Raw genomic sequence first — 15,334 nt, forward strand, 5'->3', positions numbered from 1 at the left:
TTAGACATATTTACCATTCTTGTGTTGTCACAATGCATAATATTAGGTTTATTGATTTCTATTCTTATATCCTTCAACATCTGCTTCATCCAAATGATGTGATTGCAACTATTTGTTGCTGCAACATACTCTGGTTCTGCTCTACTATGAGATGTACAATCCTACTTCTTGCTTAACCAAGAAACCAATTTTCCTCCAAGAAATAAATTTCCTCCACTGGTGCTCTTTCTGTCATCTATACTGCTTGCCCAATCTGCATCAGTATAAGCACTTAGAGTGAAATCATTAGATCTATCATACCATAATCCCCACTTTGATGTTCCCTTTAGATATCCAAATATCCTTTTCACTATTGTATAATGTGTTGGAATACTTTATAATAATTGAGAGGGGGGTTGATTTAGTTATCCAAGGTCTAGATGTATAAATAAAAATTTTCATATCTTAGTGAACCCATAAAACATTCATATCCATGAATGCATCCATAAGATTATGCAATCACTAAAAACTTGTAAGTTACTATCAAATCAACTTGCAGAAATGTAAAGAATGAAACATAATAGATTCATCAACACACTTGACAAAATGATTTACATGGAAACCCAATTTGGAAAAAACCACCAGTAACATACTACTCCTTTTCACTCTTCTAAGGAAATGCCTCGTGAAAGGCCAACCCTATTAATGGTTACAATACACACTGTTGAATGTGACCTGATTAATGGATTTCAATCACCCTATTAGAAGTGAGCCTTGTTAGAGGACTTTAGACCATGCACTTGGAATGCCACATGGTTAAAGAATTTACAAATGACTGTTAGGTCAACCTTAATCCAAAGGATTTACCCTAGGCTGATACAATTGTTAGAGAGTAACAATAGAGATTTGATCTAATATAAATTACAACTTCTCTTGTAGATTACAAATCTCTATTCAGTCCTCAATTCTACTTGGGCTTCATACTTTGTAGCTCTGATAGCTTTTTCACCTTTCAATCATTCATCTCCTTAAGCTTTCTATCTTAACATGTCATTACATACTCTTCTCTTAGGTTACTTGATGAAACAAAACTAGTAACTCCTTCTCTTCCTTAGGTTCTTGCACATGACAACTTTTCTTCATGACCATACATTCCTATAAATAGGAAATTAGGATACTTTTCCACTCATTTTCCATTGTCCAAACTTAGGGTTTGGATGAATTAGGTAGGATACAATGTCTCTACCCCATATCTCATATCTCTTCTAGAAATTTCTTCTATAATTAATTTGAATTCACCTAAAAATGGTTTACCTCAAATTCTTTGCCACTAGCTCATCAACATTATCTTCCACCTAGTTCACAAAATTCAAGAAAATAAACTTGTCATCTCAAATTCAACGAATCTTTGATCTTTAAAAAATAATGTAGTAGCTCAGGATTATCAAATTTCTAATGCTTGGCACCTACTACGTTTCTCAACATCCTTTATAAAATCATTTGGCATCAACTAAAGTTTGCTAATGCTTGACATCAATTAAACTTTACTTCTCATTAGCTATCTTTCCTGGCATACACTAGAATTTTTTTTACTTGGCTCCAACTAACTTTCTACTTGGCTTGTACTAACTTTTCTCAGCACCTACTATCCACTTGATCAAGCTTGATAGAAAAACTTTGTGTAACTTGTTCTTCTAAACTTTCTAAGTGTAACTAGCCTTTGTAACTTTAAGTAGATTATCAATACATCATGTCATCACTATCTTAACTGATCCTTGTGCTTCATTACATAATCATAATTCAACCTTTCCTCTAGGTGCTATTGTTACCTCTTATTGATCAAATCCTCTTCATCAATCAACTAAGTGATAGTAATTGAATCTTATAAGTAGTTATCTTACCAGCAAATAGCAAGTTTGACATTAGTGACAAAATAATGATTGAAACATGTAGTCTTCTTCAACAATCTCCCTCTTTCAATAATATCTCTCAACAATTATCTTTTCAATTAGATCTTAACAATCTCCCTCTTTGGCATTGATGGCAAACCAAATTGATCAACTAACTAAATCAAATGATTAACATCTTATTCAACCAAACTGACTAGATTAAAATAGTAAGACAATACCAAAAAGAAAACTTGTATCAAAATTTCTCCCTCTATCAGTAACTTCCATCTTCTGATTAGGTTATAAAATTCCTTCTTATCACTCCCTCTGAGATCCTTCTTGTATCTCACTCTTTCTAGGTAGATTAGGATTTCTCTTTTTTTTTCATCATACTTTCTTCTAATCAACAATTATCTCCCTCGAAGATCAGTAGCACTCTCCAGCTTCTTTGAAAACAATCTTTTGATATCACCCTCTAATATATTTTCTCATGTACTTTCTTTGATAATGATCATTTTAATGTTCTTTTATCCCTTTCTAATTAGTAGATCTCCCTATCTATTCTAGCTCTTGATCAATAGAATATATCCCTCTTTGAAAATAATGCCAAAGACATATCATCATTTCATCTTAAACATTCAGATATAGGCTTTTGCAGTTTCTTTAGTTTCTCCCTCTGTCACCTTTCTTGTGACTAATTTGAAGTTTTAGCTCTATGATTACTTAGGCAATTCCTAAAGTAAGATCCATTGCATTAATTTGCAACATATGGAAATCAACTTGTTTGATGTAGGGAAATCCTCTTATTATTTAGATAGCCTTTGATAGGGGCATCTCCCCTAATTTACTTCTTAGATACTCATGAGCATCCTTAGGTAATGGTTTTGTGAAGATATTAGGAATTTTCTCCTTTGTGTTGACATATTCCATCTTTGCCTCTTTATCTTGAAGTAACTCTCTCAAGTAATGATAGTTGATTGAAATGTGCTTTGTCTTTGTATGCATCACTAGATTATTTGATATATTGATAGCACTTGTATTATTACAATAAAGTATCACTGGTTCTATGATTTCTTCCTTCATTTCTTTGAGTAATTTTTTGATCCATACAATGTTTGTGCAATTTACAATAGCAACAACATATTTAGCTTCAATATTAGAATGTGAAGTACATCTTTGCTTCTTGCTAGTCCATGCAACTAGTCTCTTACCTAAGAAGAATGCTCCTCCACTGGTGCTCTTTTTGTCATCAATGTTTTCAACCCAATCAACATCAGTGTAGGTTCTCAATTCAAACTTTTCATTCTTCTTGTAGTATAGAAAAAACTCTTTTGTTCCTTTCCAATATCTCATTATTCTCTTCACATCCATTAAATGATTTTCCCTAGGATTAACAAAGAATCTTGCAACTATCCTTATAGATAATGCAATATTAGGTTTGCTATGTACTTCTTATTGAAATTTTCTAATCATAGACCTATACATGGTTTGGTTCACCTCAACAGAATCATCATTCTTTGACAACTTGTGTCTTGTCACCATAGGTTTACTTACTAGTTTGGAATCCTCTTATCCAAAAGTTTCCAATACTTCCTTGACATACTTTGACTGAGTGATGTATATATCATATTTCATCTGATATACTTGCAAACCCACAAAAAAATTAATCTCTCCAAACATAGACATTTCAAATTTTTGCTTCATCTAATTTGCAAAATCCTTACATTAAGCATCTTGACCTCCAAATATGATAACATTAATAAATATTTTAGATAAAAAATTACCTTTTTCTTTCTCTATCTTTATATATAGATTTCTTTTATCATTAGTCCTTGAAAATCCAATCTTCACAAGATAATTATGAAGTCTCTCATACGATGCTCTTGGTGCTTGTTTCAAACCATATAGAGCTTTGTGAATTCTACATACCATGTTCTTATAGTTATCATCAACAAAATCTTTTGACTATTCTATGTAAAATTGTCCCTCTAATATGCATTCAGAAATGTAGATTTAACATCCATCTAATAAATTTTGAAACCTTTGTATGCATCATAAGCAAGTAGAGTTCTAACTCCTTCCAATCTAGCAACAAGGAAAAATGTCTCTCCATTGTCAATTCCTTCTTCTTGTGCATATCCCTTGCAAATTAATCTTTCTTTTTTCTTGTTACTTCACCATTTTTATCTAGCTTGTTTTTGAATATCCACTTGGTACCAATCACATTCTTGTCTTCTAGTCTAGGAACTAGATTCCATGTTTTGTTCTTTTCTATTTGTTCAATCTCCTCTTCCATGGATTTGTACTAGTTAGCATCTTCTAGTGCATCTTTTACTATTTTGGGTTCCTTCAAGCTTAGAAAACATGTTCCACTTCCCTATCTATTTCATGTTATTGTTCTTGCATCTTTGTCTCCAATGATTTGAGTAGCAGGATGATGTCTTTTGACATATGTAGACAATCTTGGTTCAGCTCTTGTTTCTTCATTTTGTATTTCAACTTTAGAATCATTGTATGTATCTCTGTTAGGTATCTCAACATCTCCTTCGTGTATACTAATCTCAAAATTAGAATGTGCATGTACTTCATTCTGTAACTCGACATCTAAATGTAGCTTGATTCCTAAATGCAACTCATCATTCATAGGGTGTGACTCGGTAGTCATTGTAACTTGCTGTTAATTTGTAACTTGATTTGTAGCATCCTCTTTAGTAGACATTCCTTCATAAAAGAATACAAATGATTTGTATTCTTCTAGCTTTTACATAGGTTTAGCCTGATGTACTTTTGTATATTCATCAAAATTCATATTTTCACTTTCCACAATTTTGTTAGTGTTAGTATTCAAACACTTCTAGGCTTTACTTCTTGTGGAGCATCCTAGGAATATAACTTCTTCATTTTTTGCATCAAGCTTGCCATTCCTAACATCTTTAAGAATGTAACACTTACTTCCAAATACCTTAAAGTATTTTACATTGGGTGGATATTCATACCATAGTTCAAAAGGTGTTGAATAAGTACCTTTCTTGATTTGCACATGGTTCAAGGTATAGATAGTTGTACTTAAAACTTCTCTCCAGTATTTCAAAGAAACATTCTTCTCCATAATGAGTATTCTAGCATAGTCCATTATAGATATGTTTCTTCTTTTAGTTATTCCATTTTATGGAGGGGTTCTAGGGGTATATGTCTTTCTTTTGATTCCTCTGTCACTACAGAGCATCTCAAATTCATTTGATGTAAATTCTCCTCCTCTATTAGATCTCAAACATTTTATACTTTTACCTATTTACTTTTCAACTCTTGCCAAGTGCCACTTAAACTTTTGAAAGACATCAAATTTTTGTTTCAAAAACATAACTGTCATCATCCTAGAGTAATGATCAAAAAATAGCATTATGTGCTTATCTTCCTTGTAGCTTTTCACTTTAATTAGTCCACACAAGTTAGTATGAACAATCTCTAGTATTCCTTTGGAGGTATAAGTTTTACTCTTAAAACTTGACTTTGTCATTTTGCTTAGTTGACATTGTTTGTAAACAACATTATCAGGCTTCTTCAACTTAAGAAAACCTCTAACTTTCTTCATGTTATTGATACTAACCAAGTTATCAAAATTAACATAACATAACCTTTTGTGCCAAAGACATAAATCATCAAATTTTAAAACAAGACAAGTAGCATCTTCTATATCAAGATAGAATAGATTACTTCTATTTTGATCACATTTTTAAATTAGTTTCCCATTTGTGTCATATATCTTAGCGTTCTTGTTTTCAAATTCAACAGTGGATCCCAAATTGTCCAATTGTGACACACTCAACAAGTTATAGTTTAGTCCTTCAACATAGTAAGCATTGCCACATGAAATCTTAGTTGTGAGTTTGATAGAACCTTTTCCTTTTATCAAACATGGTGCATCATTACCAAATCTTACACTAATTCCATTATAACAATTTAAGGTAATGAACTTACTTTTGTCTTGAGTCATGTGATGTGAGCATCCACTATCAATGATCCATCTATCATTTTTGTTCACACAAATCATAACTGCAGTTGCCTCATCTTCATTAGATTCATGCTTCATTGCAACATACACCACTTCATCATCATGTTTGTCAATATCATCCCTTGTTTCCTCTTCAACAATGTAGCATGACTTCTTGCCTTTATCTTTGTAATCCTTGCTATCATCTTCTCTTCTAATCTTGTACTTGTCACCACCTCTATAGTTCTTCTTCTATGTACATCTTGCAATAATATGACTAACCTCCTTGCAATTGAAACAAATGATGGGTAACTTACTGTTGTCACTAAAGTCTGCACCCTTTTCCAAAGTTGCTACCTAAGGATGACCTCATGAAACATGGAAACAACCTCCAAGCTATGGGACTTGAACTATGAGGTTGAGTCACCAGAGAAGGCCGGCTTCCTCTTACTATCAGGATGCACCTAACTACTCTTGGAGAGGAAAAGGGAGAAGGAGAGCATGAAAGAAAATCTACCTAATCTAATCTAAAGAGGTGATGCACCAAAATAGAGTGTTTAGACCTATCTCTGCCCATATATGCACTTTTGAATTATGACGACACCAAAAATATACACATTCATACCTGTATTAATCTAACAACCACATGCAGATCAAAAAGCCAGATGAATAATAATAGGAATGAAAGATTCACTTATATATCACTCACAGACCAAAAGGACACAGTCATACAGATTGTAGATCACTACAAAACACCAATGGGAGGTAAATAATTCTTGCACTTGCACATTAATAGTTGAAGGAGATAGAACAAAATGTCATACAGTTTAGAGGCAAAGGGAATTTACACATGAGATTGCAGAGCAATATCAGAGAACTCAGAGAAGGATCCCTTTTAAAAAATTTCCAAAATTTCCTTTATAGTTCAGGCATAACTGAGACATTTTCCTTTGCCATTACTTCTTACCTACTATCATCAAGTCCTTGAAGGAAATCCAATCTCAAATCTAATCTAGACATGGGTTTAGGTACAAGAAATCTGATCTTTGTTGAAGGATAGGGCCCTGGGAAGACAGAACAATGCCATTGATTGTCCTGATCAGGCAGATGGATCAACTAGGGGGCGGTGGAGTGCTTTTCTGCATTCAACATTCATTCTAGAGTGGGTGGCATTGATCACGAAGATCAAATCGCATAAAAAATTCCAACTTTCTACATTCCTGAGCACTTGAATCAGTAGAGTCAGAAAGTCAACTAAACTCTACATCCAAAATGGGCTACATGGACCAATAACCTCCTTTTATCTTGCCACCTCACAGGAGTCCTACATGGTTGACCATCTCTTTTCATTACTAACTGCACCATCCTTTAAAAAAAATTTGACCACCGGCCACTAACCATCAATGCCTTAACTGCTATTTATACCTTAGTCAAACCTACTAGGACACGTGTCCTAAAGTGGCTTCCCTACATTTTTAATTTCCTTGCATTTTGATAATGTGGGGAAGGACCGATCGTTGATCCCCACAAGATCAATGATCGTGAAAGATCCACTTAATACAACGCTTGCCTCCATGAAGTTTCTGGTCCATGAATCCACTTGGCAACACCTGGCATCTTCATCTTGGCATGAGCTGGCCCCACTAATCCACGTGGCACAATGGCACTATGTCGCTACGGGTAATATCCTCGCAGCTTTCCATAGCGAGATAGAGCCCACCGTGGATTTTCCTTAGAGATCAAAAAAATTGTGCAACTGCACACAGAGTTGGTTGAATGGACCAATAAAATACCACTATTGTACTATAACCCACCTGACAACTACCACCAAGGATGAGCCATAATATTACTTTGGAGAAGGATGGGCTCATGATGTCATCTGTGCCATGCATCACCGAGGTGCTATGTCACTATGGGTAATATCCTCGTAGCTTTTCATAGCGAGATGGCACCCACTGTGGATTTAGACTGATTTGACGATTGTGAAGACTCTTCGTATTACTGCACTTTGCCCTTAAAACTTCTAGGCCCATGAACCAACTCAGCACACTTGGCATCCGACTCGGCTCAAACTGGTACCATCCCTACGATTTCATAACACTTGGCCCCACCCTGCTACATGTCATCGAGGTGCTATATTGCTATGTGTATCCTCCAAGCAATTTCCCATAGTGAGATAGCGCCCACCATTGATCTAGATTGATCCAAGGGTGAGGAAATCTTTGTGCATTTGAAAGGGGTGTGGGTCCAGGCTGATGCCGACATCAAAAGATCTACATAGTTGGCGACGAATCAAAATCCTCTTTCAATCGCAATCACTTTCCCACATTACCTAAGGTCTCACCATGTTCTTTTACCGGTCAGGCTCTATGTCGCTAATAGCGAGAAGAACAAATTTTGTGATAGAGCCATAGCACCCTTTGGTGTCATCCCTTTGTTGCCCTCACGATAACCTTGGTCTTGCGAATTGTAGACCCACCTGCCACATGGTGAAAAGGCACTATGTCATTATGGCAAAGGACCGTGCAACTTCCCATAGCGAGATAACGCCAACCATAGATATCTTTTGATCTAATGATGGGGAAGCTGTGAGCCTACATAAATAAACCTAGGAAATAAGGAATATCATAAGGTTCAATCATTTAATTTTTTTAATATTCTTGGGATTTTTAAAATAACATTAAATTGAGAAGTGACCATTGGGCGGGCAAGTATTTAAAATTCCAATATTTGGCGGGGGGCACAATATGTAACATTTCTAGTGACTCATAGGGGATGCTAGCCTACTATGCATAAGACCAGTGGCATGAAGCATCCATTGGGCTACAGAGTCCTAAAAAAATAAATGTAGATTCTGAGCACTATGAAACCCTAGCCCTACCTCTGAGAGGAAAACCCTAAAACCCTTGTCTCTGCAACTAGAACTAGAGACGAAACCTTCTTTCTACAACCACAAAACTTTGAGAAAATTGGCTATCTCATAGAGAGATAGCTGTGCTCGTAGACTTCTTGGAAAATAGGGAACTAACAGGAAACAAAAATACTCTAACTACGCAGAGAACCTCAACCCCTGTCAGAAACATGGCTTGAGATGGATCCCATTGATTGGGATGGGCAAAATTTCACCACCAGGCTTACTTAATTGGAAAGCACTGGCCTGCTTGCAACTGACAATCAGATAGGGACCACTCCATAATGCATCAAACTTTGAGTGTCTTCCTGGTTTTTCCCTATCTGCATCCCATTTCAGAACCAAATCTCCCTCTCGAAAGATTCTGACCCTAGCCTTCCTGTCAAACCTCTTTTTTACCTATTGCTGGTGTATCTCTAGGGTCTGCATGGCTTTACTTCTCTTCTCTTCTAGCTCCATCAGCTCTTCCATTCTTACTGTCATGGCATCATCTTCAATCAACTCCAGTTGATGAGCTAGCTTTAGGGATGGGAACTCCAATGAAATTGGAAGCCTTGCTTCTCTGCCCTAGACTAACACAAATGGTGAATGCCCTATTGACCTTTTAGGCATTATTCTATCAGCCCACAGTGCAATCTTCAATTTTTTATGCCAACACATCTGGTTATCTTCTATTGTCCTTTTCATGATCCTGATCAGGTTCTTGTTGGAGGACTCAGCCAAACCATTACCCTGAGGATAGTAATTTGAGGATGTGCTCAAATATATATTATGATCCACTACCCATGCACAAATATGAGCTCCAACAAAAGACTTTGCATTATCTCAAACAATGGTTGAAGGGGCACCAAAACAGGTCACAATTCCATCAAGGAACTTAGCAACTAAAGACTTAGTGGCATCCTTCAATGCAACTACCTCTATCCATTTGGTGAAGTAATATTTAGTAGCTAAAATCCATTTGTGACCTAAATTATAAGGAGGATTGATAGGGCCTATGAAATCCAATCCCCATTGGGCAAAAGGCTGGTCCACCTGAATGGAATGAAGGGGAAGAGCTGCAAGCTTCTATTTACCAGAGAAGAGAGCACATTTCTCACACTTCCTCACATACCTATGACAATCATGAAACATGGATGGCTAATAATAACCAGCCCTCATGATCTTCATTGCAGTTGTCCTTGCTGAGAAATGACCACCATCAGGACCATCATGAAGTTCTTTGATCATTCTTTCAGCCTGGTCTGTATCAAGGCATCTTAATAGGGCTCTATTAAAATCTTTTCTAAAGGGGACACCGTCAACTATGACATAAGGAATTGACTATAATATATATTGTCTCCTTTTAGTTCTATCTAATCCTTGAGGGTATCCATTGCCTAATAAGAAATTCATTATATCATCCATCCAACTCCTTGGGACGCTATTTCTTACCTCTTGTTGCTCTGTCAGTATCATAGAAGCTTCCTCATCAGGTTCTTGAGATGATAACATCTATTTACACAACCCCCTCCCTCTTACCAGCTTGGTAATTTGAATGTCAATATCATATTCCATCACTTTAGTAATCTAGCCAGCTCTTTTCTCACTAATATCTTTGCTCAAAAGGAAATCCTTCACACTGGCATGGGGTACTAACAAATGAATCTTATTATGAGACAGGAGGTGTCTAAATTTTGTTTAAAGCTCTAATGACTGCAAGGGCTTGCTTCTCTACATAGCTATATTTATCTTCATATTCTTTAAGCCCTTCACTAAAGAAAGCTATGGGTTGCTCATCACCTTTATCATTTCTTTGAGTCAGGACAACAGAAATGCTTGACTCACCACCTGGGGTATAAAGGATGAAATCTTTCTCAAAATTTGGATTCATGAGAGTAGGGGCTGAGGCTATGGCTGTCTTGATCTCTTCAAAAATTTCCTTCCCTTCCTTGGTCCATGCAAAGACCATACCTTTCTTAAGCATAGCTGTAAGAGGTTTCACCATGGTAGCAAGATTAGGGATAAATCTTCTCACAAAATTTATCCTACCTAAGAAACTTTGCAACCCTTTCTTATGTTTAGGAAGAGCAAGGGAAAGTATTGCATTTGTTCTCTCTGGATCAATGGTTAAGCCATCCTTAGATACAATATGTCCTAATAATTTTCCTTGGTTAGTAGCAAAGACATACTTTCTTGGGTTAAGGGAAACCCCAAACTCTCTGCATCTTTAGAATACCTGTCTTAGATGATCAAAATGATCTTCTACATCCTTTGAATACACAGTGATATCATCAAGGTAAACTAAGACAAACTTGACAATCAATCCTTTGAAGGCCATCTCCATCGCCTTTTGAAATGTAGCACCTGCATTGGTTAACCCAAATGGCATCTTACAATAAGCATAGGTACCCCATTTAGTGGTAAATGCAGTCTTGTATCTATCAGACTCTTTAAATAGTACTTGATTGTAGCTAGAAAATTCATCAAGAAATGAAAATCTCTTTGAACCATTGACCTTGGAAAAAATTTGTTCCATAGAAGGGAGAGGATGGTGATCTTTAAGGGAAGCTTGGTTAAGGTCCCTAAAGTCCACACACAATCTAATTTCTCCATTCTTCTTCCTAACAGGAACAAGGTTTTCTACCCATGATGAGTGTTTGATGGGAAAAATTATATTGGCCTTAATCAACTTGGGTAGTTCTTTTCTCTTTAGGGGTTCAATCTTGGGATTCACTGACCTCTGCTTTTGTCTTATTGGTTTGCCATTATCAACTAAATCTATAGTATGTTGAAATGACCTTGGCTCAAAACCCTTTAAATCATCATATGTCCAGGCCAATATATCATTAAATTCTTGACATAGATGAATAAAACTCTCCTGCTCAATTTCAGAACATATGATACCCATGTTCAAGGATTTTCCATTAGCAACCATGACTGGAATATGATCATCTTCATCAACAACTAGGTTCATGTCTCTACCTCTTGCTTGGTCATCAGGATTGAAAACACTCTCTAAGGTAATGAGACCCTTAGGCAATTTGTTAGAACTGAGATTAATGATCTGATCACCATACTAATCTTGTACTCTTAATTGGTTTTTACCTAAAAATTTTGCTTCATTCTGCAAGAACCTAACAATTTGCTCATCAGATTCAAACACCTGCCAATGGATGTTGTTATCAGGGATAGCAGGCCTTACTACCACTCTGATTTGTTGCTCCTTCTTTTCCTCAAGATTCCTTGGTACATCATAAGATGCACCTATTGTTGCAAGTCTATCAGCATGTCTATTTTCTTTTCTAGGGATGCCTTGAATATTAAATGCATTAAAACCCTCAAGAAAATCCCATACCCTATTTTTATAAGACTTGAGCAAACCATTCTTGGTGGTATTCTTATTTCTCGCTTGATTAACCACCAACTCAATGTCTCCATACACCCTTAAGGCTTGAATTCCTCTTTTTTGAGCAAGTAGGAGACCTTGAATCAAGGATTCATACTTGGCCACATTATTAGTGCAACTAAATTGGAGCCTAAAGGAGAAATAGTACCTTACTTGTGCAGGAGAAATTAACATCACACTAGCCCCTGATCTATTTTTATTCCTTGATCCATCAAAGTACATACTCCATATCCCACTCATATCTTCTTTAGTCTCCACAAGATTGGGAACTAGAGCATCTTTCTCCAATATACAATATGTACTGAGACCTATCTCAAGCATTTCTGGCATAAGATCAAATTGATATGCGTTAGCCCACTCATCCAAGAAAAAATTAGGTATCTTTGCTAGGGAAGTGGTGGGATCATTCACTATGTCATTCTCATCCATCTCTAGGATAGGGCAATTCATGTTGATGGAATTAGGAGTGTAAGATTTAGTATGATGGAGGGCTTGAGGCTCTTCTCTAATTGAAGCATTGGCTCCATATCTCATCTTGAAAGACATATATGACCAATCAGAAGATATGAAACCACCTATTTGGGCAGTGAAGTCTCTTGACAGACAGATGGAAAAATATGGCTTGACCTCAACAAAAAAGATATCTTGGGTTATAGTACAACCAGGGCATGCATGTAAGGCCATATCCACATTCCTAAGGATCCCTATAGTCTTGATAGTACTACCACCCAACTGTAATACATCCCTAACAATGGGCTCATATTTCCTTCCCAAAGCATCAAAAATACACCTAGGCATCACTAAACTGCTAGCCCCTGAATCAATCATGCAATTATGGACTAGTTTGCCCCCTATAATTAGAGAAACATAGAATGGAGGAGGTCTAACCTTTTTACTTGTTTCTACCTCCCTCAATGGTTATACTAGGCTTGTGGAACTTTCCATGCTAATTGTCTGAACCTTTGGTTTAATTCTTTCCAATTCTTGCCCCAGCAACCTCTTTTGCATGGGTATAGTAGCAATAGCATCCCACATGGAGATATTCACATTTGTCTTCTTCATTTGCTCTACCAAACTTAATGGCATAGCAAGTATTTTGGTAGAACCCTTGGGAGCTACAATTATATGAGGTTGAGATGGAATAACCTAAGGATCACTTGCATCCTTTCTGCCATGATTTTTCCTTTGCCGCTGAAAGGTACTTGATTGATTATTTGATACTTGTTCATTAGATATCACATTTGAAGTTGAGGCTTGTTTGGGAGGAGGAGGTACAACATATTCCATAGCTCTTCTTTTGCTTCTAGTGTTATGAGAAATGGAATCCTAGTTTACATTACAATGCTCCTCCATCTAATGATTCATAAAAGAGCAATCGCCCTATCTTTGCATATCTGAGGCATCATTAAATTGGTCCTCCTTGTATGATTGTTTTGCTGCAGGTTCTAGGACTGTCAAAGCCATAAAAGATTCAGCCTTCTGACACATACAATAGGCATAAGAGTAGTTACAAGAGGGACACAAATCTTGATCTTGAGCCATATTGTTTTGAGGGACTATAGCCCTACTTTGGTTTACATTTGAGGTTGAAGCATGGCCACCCTGCCTACTTTGATCAAAAGAATTATTGCAATGATTAGGATTAGGAGGCCTACCACTACTTGGAGTTTGATATTGCAATTGATGAGGCTTATTACCTTGAGTTTGCTATCTTTCTAAAGTCACCACCTTGTTGCTTACTTTCTACATCATAGAGGAGTTATCCTCCAGCTTCTTCCCATAATCTCGCAATCTTTTCTCTAGGTTCTTTTCTCTTTTATCCATGTTCTACATTAGAGATTGCATCATCTCTTTGATTTCATCTATCCCATTTGAAGATGTGGAAGCTTGAGGGACTGGGATAAGGGATTGTTATGTAGAAGTTGTGGGAAGAGGAGCCATTGCTGGTTGATGATTTGGAACATCAAGGAAGAAAGGAATAGGAGGCCTTGGATCTAACTTACCTCCTTGTATTAGGATGTTCTCTAATTTTATTGCTATGTCATAAGAATTAGGCAAGGTATCTCCTCCCATAGTTTGGATTGTAGTGGCAATATCATTGTTAAAAGCTCTAAGGTAATGCAAGAAGGCATTGCCATGGGTAGGCTTCACTGAAGTAGGTATTCTATCCCATGTCTTTTGAAATCTATAATTAAAATCAGTCATACATTCATGGGGGGCTCTTTTTATAGTAGTCAATTGCTCTAAAAGTGACAAATAGTCACTTTTATCCTGAAAATGTTTGCACAATTCTGCTCCTAATCCATCCCAATTTGTTATAGAACCATGAGCTAAACCTCTATACCATTGTAGTGCTTTTCCTTTCAAGGATGAGCCTAGGAGCCTAACTGCAACATCATCCTCTGTAATACCATGGATATTGCAAACATTTGCAACCTCTTGAATGTGTTCTGAGGGAGAGATAGAAGTTTCACTAGTAAACTCTGGTATACTTTTGAGGGTAGCTACTGGTATGTCATGTCTTTGGGCTAATAAGAGAGGGCTCCCACCATTAAAGGTTGAAAAAGTATGAGCTCTAGGCAATGCCATATAGACAAATGATCTATTGATATGTATTGATGGCAATCTAGGCTAAGATCTAACAGTAGGAGGAGTAGAGATAGATCTTGTAGGTGTATTTGTTACTATTGCACTCCTAACCGGTGATAAAGATATTCTAGTCTTCCTTCTTCTAGGGTTTGAAAATGAAAGCTCTTGATACTAAAACTTACCTCTAGAAGATTCCCTTGTTTCAGTTCTGGGCATAAATCACTACAACTTTGGTCTGGAACCAGATATGCATTTGAAGCACAGAGCTGCCAAGTACTTTGAAGAATGAGTCTCTTGAAGGCTTAAACACCGAAGCTAGTACTATCTCCTCGGTGTTGATCTTGAAATATTTCCTTTTGACACCATTAGGCTTGAAGTTTTCTGAGATGTTGTCCCACTAGGCATGCCAAAAATTGTCGTCATCGAAGTCTGCACCCTTGTCCAAAGTTTCTACCTAAGGACGACCTCGTGAAACATGGAAAAAACCTCCAAGCTGTGGGACTTGAACTATGAGGTTGAGTCTCCAGAGAAGGCTAGCTTCCTCTTACTATCGGATGCACCTAACTACTCTTGGAGAGGAAACGGGA

Source organism: Cupressus sempervirens, chromosome 6 (assembly GCF_028749045.1).
Source record: "Cupressus sempervirens isolate cs-2001-9-10 chromosome 6, ASM2874904v1, whole genome shotgun sequence".
NCBI classification, from domain to species: domain Eukaryota; kingdom Viridiplantae; phylum Streptophyta; class Pinopsida; order Cupressales; family Cupressaceae; genus Cupressus; species Cupressus sempervirens.